The following is a 12,340-nucleotide window of genomic DNA, read 5'->3' on the forward strand; positions in this document are numbered from 1 at the left end:
TTTGTGTGCTCCTAGGGTGTTCAAACCATGACTCTGCTGCTGTTAGAATCTCACTCTACTAGTTTAAAAGGAACAGGTGAATTAGTGTGACACTGACCAAAGGTGACCTGACAGGCTCACGCTCCCATGTGGAACAACAGTATCAACTCATGCAAATAAACTCTTTTTTACCAAACCTCAAAATACACAAACGATATTTCTCACCCCAACACCAGAAATGTATCGTAGTCACAGTAAAACCTTAACATCCTAAACAGACACAATTCTATTAATATGTAATTTTAAAGTACATCTGTCCTCAATACTGACTGTGTAGTGTTTTACTGAACCCTTCAGAAAAATGAAACATACAGATAACATACATGCAAGCAGGTGGATTTCCCCAAGCAACAGGAACCCCATGACCAATCTTTTGCTGATTGTGATTTGTGATTAGGAGGCCCTGTAAAGTGGGGTCATGGACTTCAGTTTGAGGTTTACTTCTGGCTCATTTACAAAACAACTGAAAATTAAATAAAACATATTGATGTATGATGAATTAAAACGAGTAAAAAAAAACACATCAAACTGACACTGGTGGTGCAGTTCAGTTACCATTGTTTCTCTCATTCATTACAACGCATGACATATCACCATGACAACACCAGTCACAAGGCACTATTGGCATCTGATTTCATATCATTTGTGACACTTATTTACAACTATAACAAACCAAGCAGCAGTTGGTAACATATTGTGAATATTTGTTATATTTTTTCAGCTCAGCAACTGAGACACATGTTTAAGACACTGCCTATTCAACTATGTATCCATGTCGAGATTACTCTAAATATATGTGCTGCGCTATAAGGTGCATTTTTTTATGTGATTTTGATGTGAGTGGTTGGAGTTTATGAGCTGTATCCCCACCTTTTGTGGGACAGAGATATGAATACTTTCTTCCATGATGTTACTTATATGATATCCATGATACACTTACTTTACCTGCAGGTAAGAAGGGAATTCAGACAGGTGTTTTATAGTCATTAGGCTTCATTAACAAACAAAGCATTAAGATCTGTTGATGTAAATAAGTCCTTTTACTTGGACAGTTCTGTGTGTGATTGTGCCAACACTGAGAACCACACTGATGTTGCATTGATTCTTTTTCTTTTATTACTTGCTTTTTTTACTACTTGCTTTTTTCCTCCTGAAATCTTAAAACTGTTAACCATTAGGCCCACTGAACCCCTTACAGCACCAGAGTTTTTTTTGTTTGTATTGTTGACCTATTAAGACCTCTGTGTGATTGCCTTCATTGCTAGGTAGTTGTTCAGCATATTAAACAATCCAGCCAGTGAGCTGCCAGTGGTTTTAAGTAGATTTCTGCTAAACATGCCTGCCCTTTACAATAATATACTTGGACTTAAGAAGAGTTAACTATCTGTCCCCCAGGAGATAGTAACAAATAATGATTGTAGGTGAGTTACTAAATCTACCATATAGGATAATGCTATTCTATAACCAGTGTGCCCTACAGTCTGAAATACTGTACATAATTATGTCAAAGAAACCTGTGCGCATAATACCAATTTCCAAATCACATTTATTATTAGTAATCACATTTTAAGAAAGATAAAAACACTAAGACCAATAGCAATAATCAATAAAATGACAGACACTTATTGTGTGGACTTCCATCTCCTTTCCATCTTTGTTGTGTCTATGTGTCTGTGTGCCTGCGTGTCCGTGTGTCTGTGTGTCTGTGTGCCTGCTCACTACAACATCAGTGCTCATTAAATCAAACACGCCCCGCTGCTGCTGGTGTCATAGAAACAGGTAGCAGGTGAAGGGAAGTTTCATTTCTGAGGAAGTCAGGTGACTAGTGTTGAAGCACACACCCAAGAGATTTATTGCACCATTTCTTCCCGCAGGTGCACTCAGAGACACACAGAAGATTCAGTTCGCTGTCAAGCGCACAGGTACGTGAGGAACTACCATTTTAAAGACCTAATCTGACAATGTAAACAGGGAAGTAACTGTGATTTGTATAGTCCTTATCTGACAATGCAAAGAGTAACTGTCATTTTTAAGTCCTAATCTGACACTGTAAAGAAGGGACTAACTCTCATTTGTAAAGTCCTTATCTGACACTGTGAAGAAGGGGATAGCTGGAGCCTTAAGATGATGAAATAATGGGCTGTCAAGACCGTTGTATAGACAGCTTTTTTTGTCACATTTTCATGCAGTGGTCCGACTGCCTACCAGGATAGATTAACCCTTCAGGGACAGAGGCCTGTTTGATTTTTTTAGGAAGTCTAACATGCCTTGGTGTTTTTGTATATTTCCCCTAGCTATAAGTATTGATGCACAAGTGGCTTATATGATTATGTTATAGAGGACATCAGCAATAACAACATTAGAGTAAAAGGAATGTAGTACAATCAAATTGTATTTAAATCAAATGTTAAATCACCCTTACAAATACCTTTATTCAGAGGTGCTCAGAATTTGTAAAAAAAAAAAAACATTGTAAAGATTTCGAGCTAAGACCTTTGAACTCTGAAACTTGTAAACATAGGTGTTGGCTATACATATGTGAGTTTAGCATTCAGAAACTGTGTGTGGTTTCACAATCAGACGAAAATTGTTGGTTTTGATTGTGACAAAATAATTCTATCTCGGACTCATCTGTCCAAAGAAGGGACTTCCAGAAGGCCTTTGGTTTATCCAAGTGCTCTCGGGCAAAGTTGAAACGGGCAGTTTTGTTCTTTCTTGAGAGCAGAGGCTTCCTTCTAGCAACCCGATCATGAATGTCATGTCTATTCAATTTTCGTCTGATTGTAGACCCATGTACATTTACCCCAGATGCTGCAAGAGAGGTCTGAAACTCTTTAGAGGTGATGTGTGGGTTGACTTTTACCTGATTTATTCTTCTTCTGGTGCTTCTTGGTGATGGTCTTGATGGGCGTCCACTTCTAGGCAGAGATGCGGTCATGTTGAATGCTCTCCATTCCTAAATTATTTGTCTTGGATGGATGGATGGAGCTGGAATCTTTTGGAGATGGTCTTATAGCTTTCCCAAGACTGATGGGCTGTCAGAACCTTCTTCCTGATGTTCTCGGATATCTCGTTTCCTTTCGGCATTGTTGATCTGTGTGGGTACACCTTGGCACTACAGTAGTTTGGTTGGTTTCCTCTCTCTTTTAATCTGTGTTGCCCAAACCTTTCCCTAAGGATGTCTCAGATGATCGGTTTGCTTAATTGACTAATTAAGCACCCAAATAAGTTTCACTGAATCTGTTACCTGCTTGACTTTTCCAATTCAGCTGGGGGTTCACTTACTTTTGAAATGGACTAATTCCATGTTTCATGTAGTCTTTTGGCTACTCAAACAATTCCCTCTAAAAAAAGTACATGCAAATGATAAACATAAACCTGACATTCCTTCTATGGAAAATTGGTGATGAAAAAAATGAAAAATCATGGTAAAACAACCGAAAACTCGTAAGTGGCCAAGGGGTTCACATACTTTAAAGTGGCACTGTATATTGGTATTTGTGTGTGTCAATACTATGCTTTAGTCCATGTGTGACTGAAGGTGGCTAGCATGTTCAAAGTGTATTGGTATTTGTGTGTGAATCTTGAGTTCTGATGATAAGGAAATGGACGGAGATTGTGGGAAAAACTGTTGATGCACTGTTGATGCCCTGTTCTTTTATTTTCCTGTGTATATATATATACATATATTTTCAGTCAAACTGCTCCTCCCCCTTGTCATTGTCAAATACATAGACTTATTGATATTTTCCATTGCCTGCTCAGGTTCATTGCCTTCACCCAACCCCTGAGCTAGCCACTACAGGTATAATATTAGCCTAATCCCTTTTAGTGCTGTATTGGGTCTGGTAGGGATTGTGGCCTTTGGGTAACTTTCCGCTCTGTGACGCTCCCTTCGAGCGTCTGGCACCGAACAACTGATCTCTTCTTTCCTAAGGCCACTACTTCGCTACTTAACGATAAAAATGTATGTAGCACGTGTTGCCTTAGTTAGTGCACTCTCGGGGCACCCCTAGGCAATCTATTATGTACTTATATCTATTATTTCTATATATATACATATTTTTAGAAGAGAGATGCGCCACAGTAGTGGGGTCCTTCTTAGCCCCTTTTATCAGACACTAAAACCTGCCTTATAATAAAGATAGATAGATGGATAGATATACAGACAGGCAGACAGATCACCTTTGAAAGAGGAGTGTGAGTGATTGAGGGAGAAGAGGAGGAGGATGACCCAGCAGGTGGAGAGAGGGAGTCTGCGGGATGGCTCCTAGAGAACAGTAGAGAGGCTTTTCTTTTCCATGTATCTTTCTCTGTGCCACTCTCCACCTTTCCCTCTTTCTTTCTTTCATATCCCTCCCCATCTCTCCTGACCACTTTTCTCTACACCTCTCTCTTGACCCCTTATATCAATCCATCTCTCACTCTAACTTTCCGTATCTTTATATGGTCTGTCTCTCTCCTTGTCTCTCTTTCGATTCCTTCCTTATCTTTCTCTTTTTCTCTCACCCCACATTTCCCCCCTATATCTCTCTTTCTCTCTCCCTCTCTCTCTCTTTCAGTGGGAGGCCAGCAGTGTTCCCCAGGTCTGGCCAGAGGGAGTGATGGGGTCAACGTGAACGTCACTGCTCACTCTGGAGGGATGTTGAATGCCCCAACCATTACTGGCTGTACCATCGGAGGCGCTCTCACCTTCAACGAAGGCGGACAAAGGCCCGTGCAACAGCAAGAAGGGGGTAATGGCCCACTTTTAGACATTTGGATCATTTGGGATATTAAGTGCAGTACACACACAAACACAGACAGGTAAAGTGTACGTGTCTATATCAGGGGTACTCAATAGGCGGACCGCGGTCCGGATCCGGACCCAGACGCAATCAAATTTGGGCGGACGCAAAAATTTACATTCTAATTCAATCATGATCCAAGTGAGTTTTCATTAATGTGTGATTTTATGATTTATATTTTTTTTCCTACTCGATGTGGTTTCTATCTTCTGTGTCCATTCCAGAGGTCCAATCATGAGCAACATCACTATAACAACTCACTCACTCAATGTTGGCCGCATGCTCTGCAGGTCACGCAGGTTGTGTGTGTTAATGGCAACAACGCGGGCAGATCGATTTGTGAACGGTATCTGTTTCTCAGCAAACAATAATCATGGCGTGCTCTAAACCCAACAAAAAGCGAGAAGTTGATTCCAAAATCGCAAATTTAAGACAGAGTGGACTGACAATGATGCATTTGTGCTGCCTGTGGGGAGCACAACACTGATGTGTTTAGTCTGCAACGAGGTGGTTGCCCTTGCCAAAAGTAGTAACGGAAACGTCACTATGGAAAAAAACATGCACACTTCAAACAAAATGACCCCCAGAAATAAGGGCCAGAAAAATAAACCAACTGCAGTCGTCATACTTAACAACCTGCAGTGTAATAGTTAGATCAGCCACACAACAAGATTGTGCATTCCTCAACATACTATTGTGTGTCTGCCTTTTCAACCATGAATATGGTGGATAACAAATACAGGAGCACACTCACTAGTGAATACTTACATCAGTGCCTCCGCCTGGCCTTCACAGCCTTTTTACCCAAGTTTAAAGCACAAAAAAGACCAGACCACATCACCATCTGTGCATAGTTCTAACGTTTTGATTGGAGTTAAATGCTTTTGGATTTTGACCGTCACTCTTCTGGACCCTGGACTGAATGGAAATTTGGCGAGTGGGCCTTTTGGGTTTCCAATTGAGTAGCCCTGGTCTATATCATGTCTATAACATGTTTAAAACAATGACAGTTTTTGGCAGTGAAAGGAAAAGAGGAAAAGATAGATAGATAGGTATACGGACAGACACATTGAAATATGTATATATAAATACATATATATATAGATAGATAGATAGATAGATAGATAGATAGGGTTACTACAGATCAGGGGTCTCAAACTCAAATAACCCGGAGGCGATGAAAATCCAGTCAGGTCAGTGGGGGGCCAGATTTTTTTGATCTTTTGGCAATCACAATACTGTAGATACCACTTTTGAGTTGGCAAATTTACCATTTGTGATCAGTGGTTCAATGGTTACTTTTGTTGAATAACAAGTAGGTGACCTGAGTTTCAATTCCTGGGCAATGCAAGATACAATTTGGATAAAGGTTTTTGTTAAAATTGCATTTTTGGATCACTTTGTCTCTTTGATAGCCCATGACCTACATATACAGCAGTTACAGTGGGATAATATCTTCTTCGACAACTACATCTTTATTTTTCATATTAATTCAAAGCAAATGCTGTAGCCTACTGCACCACTTTTGAATAGGTGTAAGAAGCCTGCATCAAACACAAAAAAGAAGAAAACTTAATACATTTTCAGCAAAAATCAGAATAATTTTTTTAATATAAAATAAATGAATTTATATTCAATATATTTCAAATGTATAATTTAATTTATCCGTCAAAATACATCATCTTTCCATCCAGAGTGATCTAAAATGAATCGTTTACTGATATCCTGACCAATGATGGTGCACCGTCTGATGTTGTTCTTCAGAGCGACTTCCATGATAGACCAGCATGCTCCATTGCGTCACACAGTTGCTCAGTTATCTGGGGTACGGCCTTTCATTATTTGTACACAAAGTAATTCCTCAGTCACTTAAAAGTGGTTATTAACTGCGGAAATAAATTGTGAGCTTAGTATTATCATTTATGTCAGTACTCTCATCCATAGGCACAGAATACGCACTAAAACTTTTGCATTTGACACAGAGCTATGCATATTTTCTGATAATCAGCGCCAGACAATACATTACCCCATTTATTATTTGATTACTTGTCAAAACAATAGAAGACATATCAGGCTAGGTCTGAAGCACAAGTGCAGACAGCAGGTGAAATGCAAAAAACGTTTATTAACTCCAAGTTTTCTCGGAACAGAGCAGGTAATATAATCCACAAAGGAAAAGGAAAAGTTCACATCTGTTTACTGTTAGTTTCACATAACAGAGCTGGCAGTGTAATTCATTCAGTAGATACAATAGTTCATGTCTTCCAGTCCGAGACGGTAGACACAGTTTGCATCAAAGGATAACCCACAACGGAGAAAGTAGTATCCAAAAATAGAAAGTAATTATCCACATCAGCAGCGTAATAGTTATATGCACAGTCACTTGGTAGCTTGGCTAGCTTAGCCTATATCAGCTAAGTGCTAACTCGTACACAGAGGAGATACACAGTGGAAAAGCTCACGTCGAAGATCAGAGAATTCAGAAAACACGTACTCACGGTAACTCATGACGGACTGAAGGTGGAGGGTCACCCAGGCCCTGTTCGAAAACTCTTAAAATGCGACTGTTCGAAAACTCTTAATCTTTCTCTTCCGCTTTTAGATACCTTGAAATCGTCACATAACGGTATTTTTTCAAGAGAGCATAGGTGCAGTTTTGATGCTGCCTATTACCCATAACTCTGTGCACCATCTCCCTAATCAGAGACAAATAAAAAAAGGAAGCCCCACAAAAGTAGTCTCAGATGTAAGTTTCTTTTTTTTGCTTATTTTTTGATGACGTCACATGTTGCCGTACATGCTATCTTAATAGACTGTTTGAAAGCAAAGATTTTTGAGATACCTTCCCCCGAAAGGACGTCTTTTGTCAGACACCTGTCTAACAAGAGATCAAGGATCAAGACAGCTATCTAAGTTTTCGAACACAGCCCCAGTGTTCAAGTAGGAAGTTTGTAATCACTGCAGGTGAACCAACAGAGCCCAGTGCAGGTTGTCACGTCAGAGCCTGGACCTGCACCAGCCAGGCCCCCGTTGGTTTCAGCTTACTCACACACGCGTTCACACTCAGCGGAAAAACTGATCCACCCACACCTGTCACGTTTCTACATATACCATGCACTCCCTTCACTCAGTGTCTGGTATCGCACTTAACGGATGACACTTGGGGCCTGATTTACTAATATGCGAGCGCTGCTTAATCTGCGTTCGCGAATTAACGCACAGTGTTTTTGCGCATTTTCCGTGGTATTTATCAACCCAGATCTGCGCTGGGCAAGCTGTGTTTACTCCGCCCTATATAGGGCCTGATTTACTAACATTGCGACCGCTGCTTAAACTGCGTTCGCACATTAACGCACGGCGTTTTCCGCATTTTCCGTGGTATTTATTTAGGAAGAGAAAATGAAGCTTTAGCGAAGTGGAGATAGATATATTGGTTCACGTTCGCTCAATCAATGAACCTGATTCACTGTGTGCGCTGCTATTGTTGTTCTGCCCGCCATCACCTACAGCAAGCTGTTTAAAAGAACACGATTATAAAGAATATGCTATTGGTGTCATTAATGCATAAACTGTCTATTATAACAATATAGATGTGTACATGGAGAGATTAATAATTTCTACAAGGGGCGATTTAAAAAAAAGTCCTGTTTGATGTCTATAATTTCAGCTGTGGCAGTGGGGAAATGTATTGGCCAGTGCGCCATAGCAATGCGTCGAGTACCTGTGTGAATATTTGGCGAAAGTGAAGGCTGAGATATATCAACTGCTGATACTATAACTGTTTGAAATGATCCGGTGCCAATATTTGCAATGTTTACCAACTGATTGAATGGAATGTGATCTCCGGTTGGAGGGTTAGATGTCGTCTCTGATCTGGTTCAGTAATTGAAGTATTGCGTGGCTGGTTAACCTGTACCGTCTAATGATTTGTGGTTAATTTAACTGAAAATGTGTTATACGAGTTGAAAAAAATATTTCTGTGCGCTGTCTCTGTCTTCTTTCTTCGCCTTTCTCTTATCACTGCTGCCATATCAACGTTTTCAGACTCAATGAAAATGCGCTTCCTGGTTAAGACGTGCTTTTATGAGGCGGAGAATTAGCGCCCAAATCGGAGAGGTGCGCTTGCCAGGCAGTTAAGTAAATACCCCGCAATACATCATTAGGCGCACTTATCTTCGCTCCTCCCAAATATTTGCGCATGTTTCCACCCACCTTTTCTGTCCTCCCCGTCCACACCCACAAAGCGTTAATATGCGCTGCGCCCTGTTAGTAAATACTGTTTGATGTTTACGACCGCTATTTTACGCCAGAAATGGGTGCAATCCTGTTAGTAAATCAGGCCCTTGATTTCCAGAGGCCTGACTTCGATGAGTATGAGTTCGATGAGTATGAGTATGAGTTTGATGAGTTCACGTTAAAGTTTGTTCTCGTTTTGTTCACAGTCTTAGTTCTTTTTTTGTTCATAGCCTTGCTGAGTGTGACTCGTATTTTGTTTGCCGCTACAGCGTAGAAGTTAATCGTTTGTTCAATTTAAGAGTTTGCTCTGTAAAGTTTCATTCTGCGCTTTGATCGCCAGTTTCTTGAGTTTCTGTCAGGGCTTCGAGCCTGCGCCCCTTTGTGGGTTTTGCCTGTGTGCCAGAGGATCAACTTCCTCGTCATATGAGTGTCTTCAACCTGTGGTCTGTCTTGTCCGTTCCTGGCTGTCTCTGTTCGCAAATCCCTTACTTGCTGACTTCAGTTATATTCAAATTCGTTAAATTACTGGACTACTTGTGGAATGATATGAAAGATGTGAAAAAGAAGCACAAAACCCGTTGCCAGCGGTAAACGTTGGGGTGGCCCATTCAAATCAACGGAACTTTTTGCTAAATTCTGAGAAGCCAGTGGGCTGAACAGTAGAGTTTTTTTTTTTACATGAGGTTGGGCCATATTTCTCTGTGTCTCTCTCCACCTTTCCCTCTTTCTTTCTTTCATCTCTCTCCCCCTCTTCCTGACCCCTTCCTTCCCTCCCTCTCACCTTACCACCTCTCTCCCTGACCCCTTCCTTCCCTCCCTCTCACCTGACCACTTCTCTCTCTTCCTGACCCCTTCCTTCCCTCCCTCTCACCTTACCACCTCTCTCCCTGACCCCTTCCTTCCCTCCCTCTCACCTGACCACTTCTCTCTCCCTGACCCCTTCCCTCCCTCCCTCTCACCTGACCACTTCTCTCTCTCCTGACCCATTCTTTCTCTCCCTCTGTCCTGACCCCTTCTATTGGTCCATCTCTCACTCCAACTTTCCATTTCTTTACATGGTGTTCTCTCTTCTTGTCTCTTTTCCCTTCACTCCACATCTTTCTCTCTTTCTCTGACCCCATATCCCCCCCCCCTATATCTCTCTTTCTCTCTCTCTCTCTCTTTCAGTGGGAGGCCAGCAGTGTTCCCCAGGTCTGGCCAGAGGGGATGGAGGGGTCAACGTGAATGTCACTGCTCACTCTGGAGGGATGTTGAACGCTCCAACCGTGACTGGCTGCACCATCGGAGGCGCTCTCAGCTTTAACGAAGGTGGACGAAGGCCCATTCCGCAGCAAGAAGGGGGTAATGGCCCACTTTTACACTTTTGGATCAAGTGGCATATTAACTGCAGTACACACACACACAAACACACAAACACACACATACACACACACACACATATACACACACACACACACATATACACACACACACACACATATACACACACACACACACACACACACACACACACACACACACTCACACTCACACACATGACCATTTCACAAACCTAGGGACGTTTAATATATTTGTAGTTGAGACTTGGACATTCATAGACACACATGCAAAGGGTCTATATCATGTCTATAACAATGATTGTTTTTGGAAAGGAAAAGATACATTTTTACCACAGGCGGCTATAAAAGTGGCTATAAAATGCTGCATCGTTTAATTGTCCTTCAGGATAACCTCATGTTTGTCTCTCTATGTGTTTCTGACATTACGTCTTCACAGCCTTGAACAATGCCATCACCGGAAGGGAGGTGCAAAGAAATCCAACCAGAGAGGAAAAAATGGATTTGAAATAAATATAAAAATGCAATCAAAGTGGTCTGTACATCTGGTTTCTTTATAACAAGGAAATAAGTTTTCCATTATCTGTGCCTCATTTAAAAGGGTCATGAAGAAGCATTCACTGTTAATTGAAAAGGTTATTTTGCCATATGGTCTCTATGCTATGAAACCCTTGCATGCGCACAGACGCTAGATGTTTTAATAGCATTGAATATATTTAAATGAATTGGTGTGTATAGACTATTAGTATAACCACTAGGATATTCAGGAAAACAAGCTATTAAATCAACAATACTACTACAAAATGATTTACACTATTGATATGAATGACATCACGGGCACTCTATGTTTAGATATGTATGAAGTCTGGACATATTGATGTGTGGAGAGTCTTAGGGGTGACCAATGGGAGCAGTCCACTGAATGGCCCTATTGTGACCAAGGGAACTCCCCTCAAAATTTCCTGTCCCACTGCACACACATTCTTGTCTTAAACTCGGCACATTTTAGGCTCCCTGTCCAAATGCAACTATGCACATTCTTGTCCTGAATTAGGCCCATTTCCAACCATGGGTTGCTTTATAATATACCAGGTGCCTGGTAACTGACCAGATATGACCCCAATAATCCAATTAAAAAAACTTTTCACTGGGGTGTTCAAGCAGGCACCTTCCTTCATTAGTGTTTCATTGTATTAGGCCCACAACACCTCCAGAAGGCCCCCCCCCCACATGATACACATCTGAATCACGGGAACACATGATACAGACCTGGATTATGGGTACACATGATACACACCTGGGGTACAGGTATACATGTTAAAAATCGGAGAACAACTGTGTGAGTCTTCCATTTGACTTGGAAAGTACTTTCTTTAATGTGGGAAGATAATGAATAATTCTACTAAGTCCAATTTTTTTCAACTGTAAAAGCACACTCCCCTTCAACCCCCTTCAAAACACTCCCTCTCACTCACTTTCCCAGGTGTCTCCTCGTTTGTCTTGTTTGCAACCCCAGCTGCACATCATTCACATCTCATAATCACAATCACACGCACCTGTTTCATACCTTCATTTACTCACTCCGAGGTCTGGTCTTCTCGCTAAAAGGACAAAATTGATGCCCGAGATCTCCAGCTCTGCTAACCATTCACCGCTTCCTTCACTTAAACAGTTTTTGTTCTCCAGCAGTTGATGCTGCAAATTTTGGTTTTAGTATAATTTAAAGTCTCCTTGTTCATAAGACATGGTTACTTAAGAGCAGTGGATCTCAAACTGTTTCTGTCATTCCCCACTTTGAACAAGGGTGCCTTTTCAAGCCCCACCAGTCCCTCATCGTTCCAATAAAATGGTAGGCCAAGCTTAAAATTGTTAAATTTATTGAAATAACTAAATGTTCTGAATCTTAATCAATTACAAATAACATCAGTTCAAATAAGTTCA

This window comes from Sprattus sprattus (assembly GCF_963457725.1).
Source record: "Sprattus sprattus genome assembly, chromosome: 1".
NCBI lineage: Eukaryota > Metazoa > Chordata > Actinopteri > Clupeiformes > Clupeidae > Sprattus > Sprattus sprattus.